The sequence below is a fragment of the Protopterus annectens genome, chromosome 4.part0 (assembly GCF_019279795.1).
Source record: "Protopterus annectens isolate FY-2018-M chromosome 4.part0, PAN1.0, whole genome shotgun sequence".
NCBI classification, from domain to species: domain Eukaryota; kingdom Metazoa; phylum Chordata; order Ceratodontiformes; family Protopteridae; genus Protopterus; species Protopterus annectens.
The window spans coordinates 1,313,030,113-1,313,043,840 of NC_056733.1; positions in this window are offsets into that span (position 1 = coordinate 1,313,030,113).

The window sequence follows — 13,728 nt, forward strand, 5'->3', positions numbered from 1 at the left end:
CTCTCTTAATGTGTTTTCCCAGTCTCCAAAAAGGCTATTCCTCTCAAAGGAAATCACACACATACACACACTTGGCATTTGCAGGATTAAAACCCCTACTTAACTATGTTATGATGCTAGAGAGATACACATTAACACGGCACACTATATGCATTACTGGGTGGTTGCTGTTCTCCTTGAATATTTGTAGGAAGCTGACATCATCAGACTTTCTAAAGTGGGATGTACCTCTTTTAATGTGTTTTCCCAGTCTCCAAAAAGGCTACTCCTCTCAAAGGAAATTACACACATACACACACCCCACCCCCACACGCACTTGACATTTGCAGGCCTCAAACCCCTACCTTACTATGTTATAATACTAGAGAGGTACGCATTAACACGGCACGCTATATGCATTACTGGGTGGTTTTGGTTCTCCTTTAATATTTGTAGGATGCTGGCATCATCAGACTTTCCAAAGAGGGATGTACCTCTTTTAATGTGTTTTCCCAGTCTCCAAAAAGGCTACTCCGCTCAAAGGAAATCACACACACACACACTTGTCATTTGCAGGACTCAAACCCCTACCTAACTATTTTATGAGCGATACGCATTAACACAGCACACTATGTGCTTTACTGGGTGGTTTCTGTTCTCCTGGTATATTTGTAGGATGATGACATCATCAGACTGGACATGGTAATGTGTGTACACATTTTTATGCAATTCCAGGAATGATCCATGTAGGTCGGCAGGTATCAACAGCTTGTACAGGACCCCATGAGTCTCACCTTGTGTGATCTATCTGTAGACAAATTGACATAGGTTCATAGGTTCATAGGTTAATACTAGGCTATCTGCCCAAGGGCACTGTGCCTCTGTCAGCAGTGACACTGAAGTAATGGGGTATATTCATGGCTCCCCATCCATGGTGATGAATCTGTCCCTCCAGCACGCTCTATAATAACCCGTGTCAGGGTTTAAGTCTCCCGCCTTTGTGGTTCTGGATCTAGATTTTTTTTTTGAAGGATATTCTATCAAATCAGGGTTTGACATGGCCTTATATGTCAGCACAGGTCACCTCACCTCTGAGTGGGTTGAGACTGAATATAGTTTGAGAGTTCTTTTCCATGGGCAGCAGAGGCGTAAGATTTATTTTTGATCCTTTTGGTGAGGGTGAGGAAGGCTTTCCAGCTGCTGCAGATGTGAATCCCTTCATGATCAGGTGGGCAATGTAGAAGGTTTTCCTAACTAACATCCTAACTAACATCCCTTCATATGTCAACACATATCTATGCACAGATTGTTGGTTTTGTGGATATGACATGTGCCTGTGATGTTGATGAAGAGCTGTTCATAGTCTATTTGGGACATGTGTAGCTCTGTTCTGTGATGTACGTCCTGGGTGGCTGCCTTGCAGATGGTGTAGCATGCTTGGGAACCATGATCTGCACATGAACATACCACAGTTGGTAGGGTTGTGTGTTTGTCGGTTTTCAATAGCTGTGTTTATGACTTCTGCCATGATGCACTCCATGGCCTTGCAGATCAGACTTTATAGGCTTACTGGACTATACTTCCCATGGTGTGTTATGCACCCACACATGTGGGGAGTGCCATATGTTGCTGTAACACATTCGACAGTTCCAGGTCCTGTGGAGTGGGTGAGGCTCAACAGACTGTTCAGGTGCAGGGTCTGTTTGTTCTGTAGTGCATGCATGACACATATTGGGAAACAATGTAATCCAATTGCTGCCATGCTTTTGGCTTTGGGGGGAACTGTTCAGCCATTCTACACGTGATATCTCCTGGTATGATGTCAGGGACTATCGTCAGTGGGAGGTGGGTATGTATACATGGGCCTGTCTGACAGGATGTCGGCAATGTCAGTAAGGTACAGTTGTCCCTGACTCAGCACATATATGCGTGCACATTACTATTTATTACATAGCTGAAGGACATGTCATGATTCTCAGTCTGGACTCCTTCTCAGCTACTCTTTACAAAACACTGACAAACCTGAGCACTAATCCCGGTTATACTCTTTTACACACTTAACACCCTACTGATCCTTTGTGATCAGGCTACAGAGTATGTCATCATAATACACTGGCATGTCCAGGGGTCGGTTTCATGTGTACTCTCCAGTCCAGCTAGTGAATATTGTGGTTATGACACAATGTCACATCTGCCTCATGTACACAGACAACCTGCTCCTCCTCACATCACACTCACATATATGTGGGAGATGTAACAATAGTGACATACAGGACGCTGAGCTCTCTTGACCCATGACTGGCATAGTCTATCAGGTGGTGAGGGTGACCACACACACCACATATCAGTCTCAAATACACCGATAGTGACAGCAAACAAACCACATTATCACACATACACATATTTGGAGGCTCTACATACACTCTGCCTAAGCAGCAGAGACCTCCAAAGCAGACACACATACAACTGCTACCCCACTACAGTGCCCACATGTCACACAGTTCACAATGTCAGTGTGACACACAGTCACTGTCCTTTGGGCTAAACAACACACCTGATACACTTGTTATAGGTGACAATGTCAAACACACTGTCGTCCCACTCAACAGGCCAAACAAGGGAATAGTCACTTTGAGCTGTCTCTCAGGTGCCAGGATTCACCACATAACACATGCACTCAGGTCACTCCAAAGCAAGTCCAGGACTGGCTCCATCATTGTCCATGCTGGTGCGTACAACCGCAGACTTTCCTCCCTGGACCACATGACATGAAACATAGAAGAACTCTGTGATCATGCAGCCCAGTCCAGTATTACCCTGACCTTGTCTAGCATCTTACACTCACCAAGTATGATGTCACAGTATACCAACACACTGATCATGTTTAACAGTTGGCTAACATATTGGTGTTATTCAAAGGGGATACAGTGTCTGTCACCCTGGGGTGACATGCTCAACATGCCACGTGGCTTCCCTATGGACATCTTGCACCTGTCACCCTTGGACTTTTGAATACTGGCTAGGGCACTTGCTGCCACCATACTGCCTTATTTAAGTGGGGCTCAAAGGACAGAACCACCTCCATAGACATTACAGAGTACACGACACTGAGGGTAATGCTGCTCAACACCAGATGTATTATCCTCAAATTGCGCCCACTCAGGAATCTCCTCAGTATGGAGGATAGCAATATCTGTGTACTAACAGACACATGGTTCAGGCTCACACATGCACACCAGCACTACCAGGTTGTATTTCGTACCATGCTTTCTGACCACATAATTCAGAATGGCCAACACAAATAGGGGGAGTATCCATATACATCAAAGATACACATACCTCCGGGTTGGTAGCACTGCACAATGCATCACAGACCATACATATGCACCTAACATTGTGCAAATCTGCCTTTTGGTTTGTTGCCTGCTACAGACCACACTCCCCAACACAGCAACCTCACTCAGCTTTCCTGGGAACATTGGACAATATGAAGGTCTCCCAAACACCATTATATTGGGTGACGTCAAATACCCACACATTGACTGTGGATAGTACTCAGGCCCCAACACACTCACCCAACAGTCGCTACTATTTCTAAACTCATATGCTATGGCACAACCGGTCACCACACCCACAAGAGGGGACAACATACTGGACATGATCATCAGTGACATGGGAACTCTATGTTCCACACCTGCGATATACCCCTCATTGGTAAGGGCAGAACATACTTTATTTCACTGGACATCCATATCCCGTCCCTACACACATCCTGGGTAATCTTGGTGAACTTTCCAAAAGCAAATGTCACACTCCTCCAAACCACGGTGGTATGCTTCAGAGACCCTGGGTCAGTGGTAAGTATGACTCAGACTGCTGAATCCATTACATACACATTCTATGGACACCTAGTGGACTGTATGGATCGTTACATCCAAAATAACAACCGGACTCACTCCTCCAATGGCAGTGGACCTGTCTGGTAGACCCCAGCCATTAATACGCTTTACAACAAATGGAGGAAGCTACTACATGATAGAGCACAATCCCAGACAGGGAAGGCATCTGTGATCTGTACTAGCAGAGACTGCTACAATCACTTGGGTATTTATGTCAGGCACGCTTCTAACAGACAATTGCACCAGACACGTCGGACAATCACCAGGCCTTCTTCAGTTAATTCAGGTACCTGGCTGGACACTCACTGATATGCTGTGTGTTACTGCATACTGACTAAACATACCCTGAACCCACTGACATTGCCATCATCCTGGCAAACAGGTTCAGTGCAGATGTGTCCCCCATCCCCCCTAAGGTGGTACTGTCCATACCAACAGAGTATAACCTCCTAGACATCACGAGTAAACAGGTGAGTGCTGCCCTCCCCACAGCAGACAACACAGCATCAATGGGACCAGACAGTGTCCTGGCCTGTGTCATACACAGCCTTCATGACAGACGTAACACTCACATTACTTCACTGTTCGATATGAGTTACTGCAGGATATGTACCCACGGAATGGAGTACAGTGATAGTGGTCCCGCTCCACTGAATACTGCCACAACAGACCACAGACAATATCAGCCTAAAAGGCTAACTAGCCTGTTCTGCAAAGCTATGGAGTGTATTGTAATGGGACTCATGCACATAGACATGGGAAATCTACAGACACTGAGTCCTACACATTACAGCATTGTTGTGGGCAGATCTTGCCTGTTGGACCTGTTCATATTCTTTCAACAGTTATCAGGTCCATCAGTGTTGGGATGGTTGTCCACACAGCCTGCCTGGACCTTGCACAACCCTTCAACACAATACCCCACTCGGCCATTATGCATAGGCTCACCAGCATCAATATCGACACATATCTGACACGATGGATTGCTACCTGGATCAGGGATAGCACCCACATGCTCAGTGTTGCAGGTGCCATGTCTGACTATACACCAGTTACACATGGCATCCCACAAGGCTCAGTCCTGGGACCTCTCTTGTTCAGTATATATTTGTGTGATGTACAGGCTATCACAGGAGGGATATGGCTGCCCATGTTCGCAGATGACTGCAAACTGGGTGCCATAATCAGCTCTCCTGCTGGCACATGCATACTCATACAGGGTCTCACAGAGATAGGTTGACTGGTGCCTGAGCCATGGCCCATGGCTACATGCCATTAGTTGCATAGTCATCCCCTTTGAGGATGACAAGATGCCCACACATTACCACATAGGTTGTAATCCATTACATACGGTAGTAGTTGTTATGGGTTTGGGGACACGACCTGTTTGTACTCTTGCCTTTGACAATCCTATTGCCATAGTGGTTAGACAGTACGTCTACATAGCCCACCATATCCTACATGGTTTCACATGTTGATCACGTGTGGTCATTGTGCCCCTATACTCTTCACGACCATGCTTGGTTACTATTCCACATTTGGGATGTACCTTACCTGACACCTGCAGCAACTGTAATGGCCACAAATGTTACTCATCGAGCAGATGTAGGGACTCACACAGATGCCCTGCACAGTTTTGATACAGTAACTCCAGCTCTACTCAGTCACTTAAAACCTACACGGATGTGTTGTGTGCCTGTAGTTGAAGGCAATATCTGACCCAGACTTACTGGACATGCTCCACCTCAGGATATCTGACTCCCTTGGTGCTACACACTCCAGGGACATATACCTCAGCACTGATGTTAAAAGGACATGCTGGAGGGACAGATTATTATTAGAAAGCCTCCACGCACTCCGGAGTGTAGTCCCGGTTTTGCATAGGCAGAGCCACCCACTGACCACCTACAGGTGACATCTTGACAAGTGGATGGGTGATCACATGTTTACCCATGGGATATCTTCTGGGTCCCTGCTAGACAGATGCACAATACACTGAACGTAAATGGGCTATCTTGTGTGACCTACTATTCACAGGCACAGTGTTCTGATTTGACTGGGTTGCAGAAGCCAAACACACACTGGCTATGCTTGTACATGCCCTAGGGCAGATAGCCCAGTATCAACCTCTGAACCTATGATAATTTTCATGATGCACAATGTTTTTTGCTGATACTGTTTGCAGGTTTTTATCATTTTTGCTTTCACACTTTATATGAACCACTTAGGTATCTGCAGAACATATTTGCTTATGGCAGGGTTCCACTATATTATATACGTGTCTGTTGTCATATAAGTGTGTGCACAGGGCAGATTGCTGTGTAGTGAGAGGTTCCTGGGTTAACACATGCAACTGCCTGCTATGTGTGCCCCAATGCTGTACTCCAACATGGCCTAAGTGTGTGAGCATGCCCATTTCAGACTGTCAGTGTTCTGTTGCCTGACATTTGTCTCATGTATTCAAGTGTGTGAGCATGCCCAGTGTGACCTTTCAGTATGTTGCTGTCTGAGGTCCACTACATTTGTTGATGTATGTCTACATGTCCAATATTAACATTTGTACTGTGTGTGTTGAAAGTCAGGTTCTATTCTTACTGCAGGACTCACCTTTGTGTCATAACTTGACAGGGATTATGCTGTGCCTGCCGGGTTTCAGTGAAATACTTTGCATAGACTTATCAACATTTCTTCATACAGGCTAACCACTGCACTGCTGTCATGGTTTAGTGGTTCAGTACTATGACTACAGTGCACAGTATCCTGGGGTCGAGGTCCATTGCCGCTTATATTTTCATACTGAGCAGACCAGACTGCTTAGGGGCCAGTAGAGCAAATATGAGCATGTTGGCTTTTGTTCAGCTATGCCCTACCTAGACCCAGCTTGTCCAACATTGCTCAATATTAACCATCATTGCTGGACATTGGCCAATATTACTCTACATTGACCACATTTGTAGTAGTTGGTGTGCGCAATTTTGTTTACATTGACTTCATGATGGTAAATGCTGTTTAGCACTGCTTTATATTGCTTAACACATGTCAATCATGCCTCAGGTGTTGATGCAGGGCTGCCTATGTTGGATGCACATACTACACTCCCTATACATGTTTGAAAGCAGGTAGTGTCAATGTAGGCATCCCTTTTACTATATGTGCGGGTCAGAGAGAGGTATCATCTCCAGAGTTCCTACTGATCCAGTGTATGTGCTATGCGTTGCCTCTTTGCCAAGGCCAAAGCATACTGGGCATGCCTCCTTCTGCCTACTGGGGCAGGCTCAGGTTGTTCCTCCTCCGAGTCATGCTCTGCTTGTGATGGCCTTGGCAATGGTGGGGGGCTGTTTGGCCCAGGCCTATGCTGGTCCTGCTGCAGCTGTTTTCGCAGGATCATATTATGTAGCATAGCACATACCATGACAATTTGGGTACATGTAGTTGGTGAGTACTGCAAGGCTCCACCAGATGTGTCCAGGCACCAGAACCATGACTTGAGCAGCCCAAACACAAGCTCAATTACATTTCGTGTTTGTGCGTGTCCTCATTATGGCGTTCCGGTTCAGATGTGTGTGCATTTCTGATGGGTGTCATCAGCCACAGCTCCAGTGCATAGCCAGCATCCCCCACTAGGTGACCATGTGGGATGTCCCCATTGGCAAATGTCTGGTACAGCTGCATCAGATGCCAGATATGGGAATCATGGTAGCTTCCAGGGCAGCCAGCACACACATTCAGTATTATGCCCTGGGCATCACACATGACCTGGCAGTTGATGGAGGGGAAGCCCTTGTGGTTGAAGTAGACCCTACCCCGCTCACCGGCTGGTGCTTTGATGCATATGTGCGTGCAGTCTATTGCACCCACTACCTCAGGGTATTCTGCTATTTGCTGGAAGAGACGCATATTGCTGGTCAATACCTCACGGGAATTGGGGAAATATACATGATCACCGACATGTGCTGACATGGCATCCAGGAACTGGTGAAGTACCCTGGATGCTGATGCCTGTGATATCCCCATCATATCACCAGTTGGTCTCTGGAAGGTACCTGTTGCTAATATTCTTAGGCCAGCACATACCTTAGTTTCCACTGGGATGGTTCCCCTCTGTTGGTTCTGTGTGTGAGGTGCATGGCCTGCACAGCTCAACAATTTGCTGCAAGAGGTCTCTGTCCACTCTATAGTGCTCCACTATCTCCAGCTCATGTAGCCCCTGGTAGGTAACCCTGGGCCTGTACACTCTTCTCCGTCTCCTCACTGTGGGTTGTCCAGCAGCATTTGCATTATCACCACCCTCAGCATGTTGCATATGTCGCCTTATAACAGCAATGGCAGCCCCTAACATTTTTTGTCTCAGTGAAGCCTTTTCAGTTTTCACTTCTATTAGCTTACTGCAGTGTTGCAGTGTCTCTTGAGAGAAACATAATGGACTGTTGTTTGCAGAGTTTTCAGTGCTAGGCTGGGCTAGTGTTCTGCCTGGGTAATTGCCTGATTCTGATTGTTTGTACTCCCTGATAACTTCCACTATTTGGTGTGCTTCCTTTTTCCTTACTGTTTCCTTGGGGGGGGGGGGGCGCCACGCGCACAGCAGCTAACATGTGCGCAAACATGCTTACATGGACTAAAGTTTGCTTATTCTTCTTAAAACACACGTACATCAGCGCAAACACACTTACAACTGTTTACAGAGCCTTACATATGCTTACTCAAGCCTACACACACGCACACACGCTTACACGCGCACACTGTCTTACTCGGGTTTACTGGCACGCACACGCGCTCATGCACACTCAGCAAGAAACTTTGGTGTTATCCACAGAATACACCTTTGATTTCTTGACTTTACCTGGCCTACCTGTTGACACACCTCTTTCACTATTATGTAAATGTAAGCTGACACATGACACTCTGCTCCAATGAGCTTCACTCCTTTCATACATACCCCCTCGTGATGTCACCTATCTTCTACTCTGTTACTCCCCTTATCCTACTCCTACACTCCACTGACTGTGCTCATTTGCTATGTAAACTTGAGATTCACTATCCTAACTCTCATTTGCATAGGATTGCCTACTAATGCTTAGTTACATCTCTTAGACTGAGCTTCCCCCCTTAGCAACCTCTACTCAGTGGCCATGTTGTCTTCAGCCTGCCATTCCCTTGCATTGTAAATTCATTTTAGCTATAAAATCCACATTTGTGGATCTTAATTATTAATTTTCTGCTTTTAGGGCGCATCGCTTGTGGCCATGCGCTACGGTTAAACCCCGGAGATCGGAAGTTATTTTATTTTTAATTTGCATCACTTCCCGTTGCCAATGGCCGTATTTTTGGCCATTGGCATGCTTCCTCCTGTAAATGCATGTTTTTTTTCCAGATGACACGGCTCCATTTTGCTATTTGCAGAATCGTACTCAGTTATCAACTGAGTACATTTCTGCAAATAACACTACTCCTACTTGGACAGGTTCAGGTTTCCTGGATCGCAAATTTACCTCATTTGCATAGCTTTCACCTGCAATTGAGGTAATTTGCATATCCCAGCCCTGTCCGTGTAGGACTAGTTTGGAGAGCTCAGTTGCACGCCCCTACCGGCTGTTCCTGGATTGCTCGGTGGACATGTTGGCTGCATGGAGTCTTACTCTACTCTAAGACTCCGTGCAAGCCTTCGTGAATCCAGCCCAAAGTGTTACCACAAAAATATACAGTAACAAAGGAAAGGAAGTGAATGAGTTGAACTCCAACATGGAAGCCTTGAATAGAGAAAACTTCAAAGCAACTAAGACAATAAGTATCACTGTTAGTAAAATACAGAAAAGAAAATAGATCATCAAAAATTCTTAGAAAGATAGATGTGGAAAAGCAACACACAGTATCAAAACAAAACAGGATCTATTACAAACTAGTTCCAACGTTGTTGTTGTCTTTCAGCTTTTCCCGGTTAGGGGTCGCCACAGCGGAACTCCGGTCCGCTAATGATTGGCAGTAGATTTTCACAAACGCCGAGGTGCCAGCTCGACATTCAACCTTCAATGAAGGCACACCCATTTACGCATGTCTTTTGAACGCCCACCCAACCACAGAGAGGACATGCAGACTCCACACAGAAGGCACTCCCTGCACTCCAGCCGAGAATTGAACGGGAGAACCTCTTGCTGTGAGGCAACGATGTTACCGCTGCACCACTGTGGATGTATTACAAACTAGTTCCAATAATAAGCTAAAATATAAATACAAGCAGAACCACTTAGCAAGCATATAGATAAATATAAAGGAAAAGTACAAAAGAAACAATTCATTGATGATCCAAAGATGTTTTACAGAGAATTGGAAACCAAAGCAAAAGAAAGAGAAATACCACCAAACAAAGAAGTAATAGGAAGAGTAAGTCAAAACATTTATGAAGACACTGTTGAATATGACAATGTCACCAAATGACTATACTAATTAAGGCTTTACTGATAAGGCTCACCCAGACTCTGCTACAGTTTGTAGTGAGGAAAAGATAGTTTGTTTTTTATTTGTTGTATTTTGTATTACTTATTGCCTTTTTCTATTTTGTATACTGTGATTTGTTTTCTTTACACTATGTCTTACTTGTATTCTGCTTTTAACTGCATATTAAAACTAGAAAAGAGACCACAGCTCTGTCTCTTGTGAGTCAGACAGAAATCCACCCCCCCCAGTTACTGTTGTGTTCTTAAACACCAATGTCTTTCTAGTTGCCTGCCCCTTATGTTAATTTAACTATATATGTCATTTCCACTCCGCTTTTACTGGCTGGTGTAAGCACAAAAGTATCATTTTGTGAAATTACTCCCCTTCAACTATTTACATTTATTGGCCATCCTACTGTATTCCATAGTACCGGAATACAAAAGTGTCCATCCCCTTTCAATCTATCTTGCTGTTTTAAAAATAGTGACTCTCCACTAAAACGTAAATTTTTAGACAGGTAAATCTTAAGTTACCTACTTTTACATCTAACTCCTCTAGTGCACACTGCAGTGTTTAGGATAAACCATTTTTTTTCATCTTACCTTTAAGCATCTATTGCAAGACCACCAGTTATTGAAGAACCCACATTCTGCCTCTCAGTAGTCATCTTGGGATTAGTGTTTCTATTTTCTCCTGGTGAGAGAAGGAGTGCAGTTACATTATTTCCTGGAGACTGCTGATCACCAGAAAGCTTAATAGCTGCTTTATAGATGACAGCTTAGAATCTGTGCTTATATTCTGATCCCGGTGAGAGTAGGAACAGAGTGCATTGATTCCTGACTCTTTCTGATTGGAGAGTGAGTGTCTGTGCTTAACGTATCTGATTGTTCTGGTTGCTATTCGAGGCCTCTATCAGAAAAAGGCTACAAGCATGCAGACCCTTGCATCATCTGGGACAAGACTGTGGATCACCAAACAGGCCGTGGTCTGCTTCTCTTCTTGGGATTGGTGCTAACAATTTGCTTCTGGTGAGAGAAGAAGCAAAGGAGTATAGTATCCTAACAAAATGAAGCTGTGCTGAGACCAGCATTAGTAGTAGTCAGGCAGTAGCCATTCAAGCGACTCCCCTCTTTTCATCATTCTTGACAAGCTAATTCTTTATTTTTCAGTAAGTACTGCTTGATTTCTTTCTAACTTCAGAATATCTGCCTAAATACTTCATTCTTAAATTTTCAGGGTCTGTGTATTAGTTTCCCGTCAAATGTTTGGCAGTACTCTGTACAGACTCAGACACCTTGAGTGACATTTTTCCTGTAAAAGGAATATATAAGGAAACAGCTCCAGTACTTCATAATGATGACCATCCCTCCTGGCATGTTTAAAGGTCAGTTCCCTGTGCTTTGTCCTATTAACCTGGTAAACTTGGGCATTCTAAGGCAGTGTAGCAACTGCCTCATGTACACAGACAACCCTCTCCTCTTACCTCCCAAAACTCCGACTTGTGACAGGTGCACTTATTTATCCAAATTGGAAGCCATGCACTCTCAAGCCAAGACTGGAATAGCTGGTCAAGAGAAGGTCAACACCTGCACCACACCACATGCAACATATAGCCCTCCAGAACACCCACCATCGCAGCTCTCAAATAAAAACACAAACCACACACCCACCTTCACAGAGGATCTCAGTAGGAATCTACCCAAACAGCAGAGACCTCCAAGGCAGAAACGCACTCGACAACCACAACACAGCACAAACCACAAGACACATAGCTCACCTACACAGTGTGCCCCTCAACCTAACCCCCTAAGGCAAAACAGCTTGCCCAATACACTAATCATAGGTGACTTGATAGTGAGGCACACTGATGTCCCACTCACTAGGATGAATAAAGAGAAGGTAACAGTCAGCTGTCTGTCAGGTGCCAGAATCCGACACATAACAAATGCACTCAGGTCACTCCACAACAAGTACAAGTATGATTCATTCACTGTCCATGTGGGTGTAAATGATCTGAGATGCACCTCCCTGGACTACATGAAAAGAGACATGGAAGAGCTCTCAGATTATGTGGCCTAGGCAGGTATGACCCTAGCCCTGAGCAGCATCCTACCATCACCCTAGAATTATACCGCAGTACAAGCAGAAAAAGATTGAATTCAATAATTGGCTAAGCTTCTGGTATCATTCTAAGGGGATCCAGTATCTGTCTGCTTAGGATGACATGCTTGACAGACCTTGATGCTTTGCCAGAGATGGCCTGCATCTGTCACTCCTGGGTTTCCAGATACTGGCTAAGGATCTTGCCAAATTACCACCATAACAGTTATAAATAAATGCAATCTGGGGGTCATGCTGTTCAACACCAGAAGTCTAAATGTCAAGATGCACTTGCTCAAAGTACTCCTCAAAATGGAGAACATTGACAGTTGTGCTGTAATAGAGACCTGGTTTAAAGAAGAAGAAAGCACCCCTGCGCTACCAGGGTATAACTCATTCCACACCTTTTGGCCCTGGAACATGGACCAAAGCTCCAAAGGTGGTAGTGTCTCCATGTTCATAAAAGATATACACACCTACAGACTAGTAGCCCAGCACAATGCATCCAAGATACTTCAGGTACAATTAACATTGGGTAAGATGGCGATTCAGGTCTTAGCCTGCTATAGGTCCCCAACCATGTCCCAAGACTCTCACTCCACATTCCTAAGCACCCTGGAAACTATTAGGGTCCAACCCAACACTCTCATACTAGATGACTTCAACTACCCCTCCATCAACTGGGGAAGCTACTCATGCACCAATACACTGGCTCAATGCTTCCTGGAATTCATCATTTTGAATGCCCTGGATAAGCTCATTCTTACCCCCACTACAGGAAGCAACATCCTTGACCTGGTTATTACTAACATAGGCAACCATTGCTCTACACCAATAATCAATTCCTCCCTGTTAGATCCAAACACAAACTAATAACCATGGAAATCCACATCTCACTCACACCCCCCACAAAGGTAACCACCATGAAAAACTTCTCCAAATCTGACTTTGGGCTCCTAAAAACAGAGGTGGCTAACTTCATGTTACCCATGTCAATGGAAAATAGATGCATGACTGCCGAATGATACACCAATGCAATATATGAATACGTACATAAATGCATGGAACTTGCCTTACTCAACAGAACCAAGACACGCTTCTCCAAAAAAAGGAAGCCAATCTGGTGGTGCTCTGCCATTAATAAACTCTATAACAGAAGGAAGAGACTGTTGCAGAAAAAAGGTGAAGTCCCAAGACTGGAAAAACTCCCTTATTAGCCTCAACAAAAACTTGAGATCCCTCATCAAAACCTCTAAAGCCAGCTATGAAGGATGAATTGTGGCAGACACTAAAAACAATCACAAAGCCTTCTATAGTT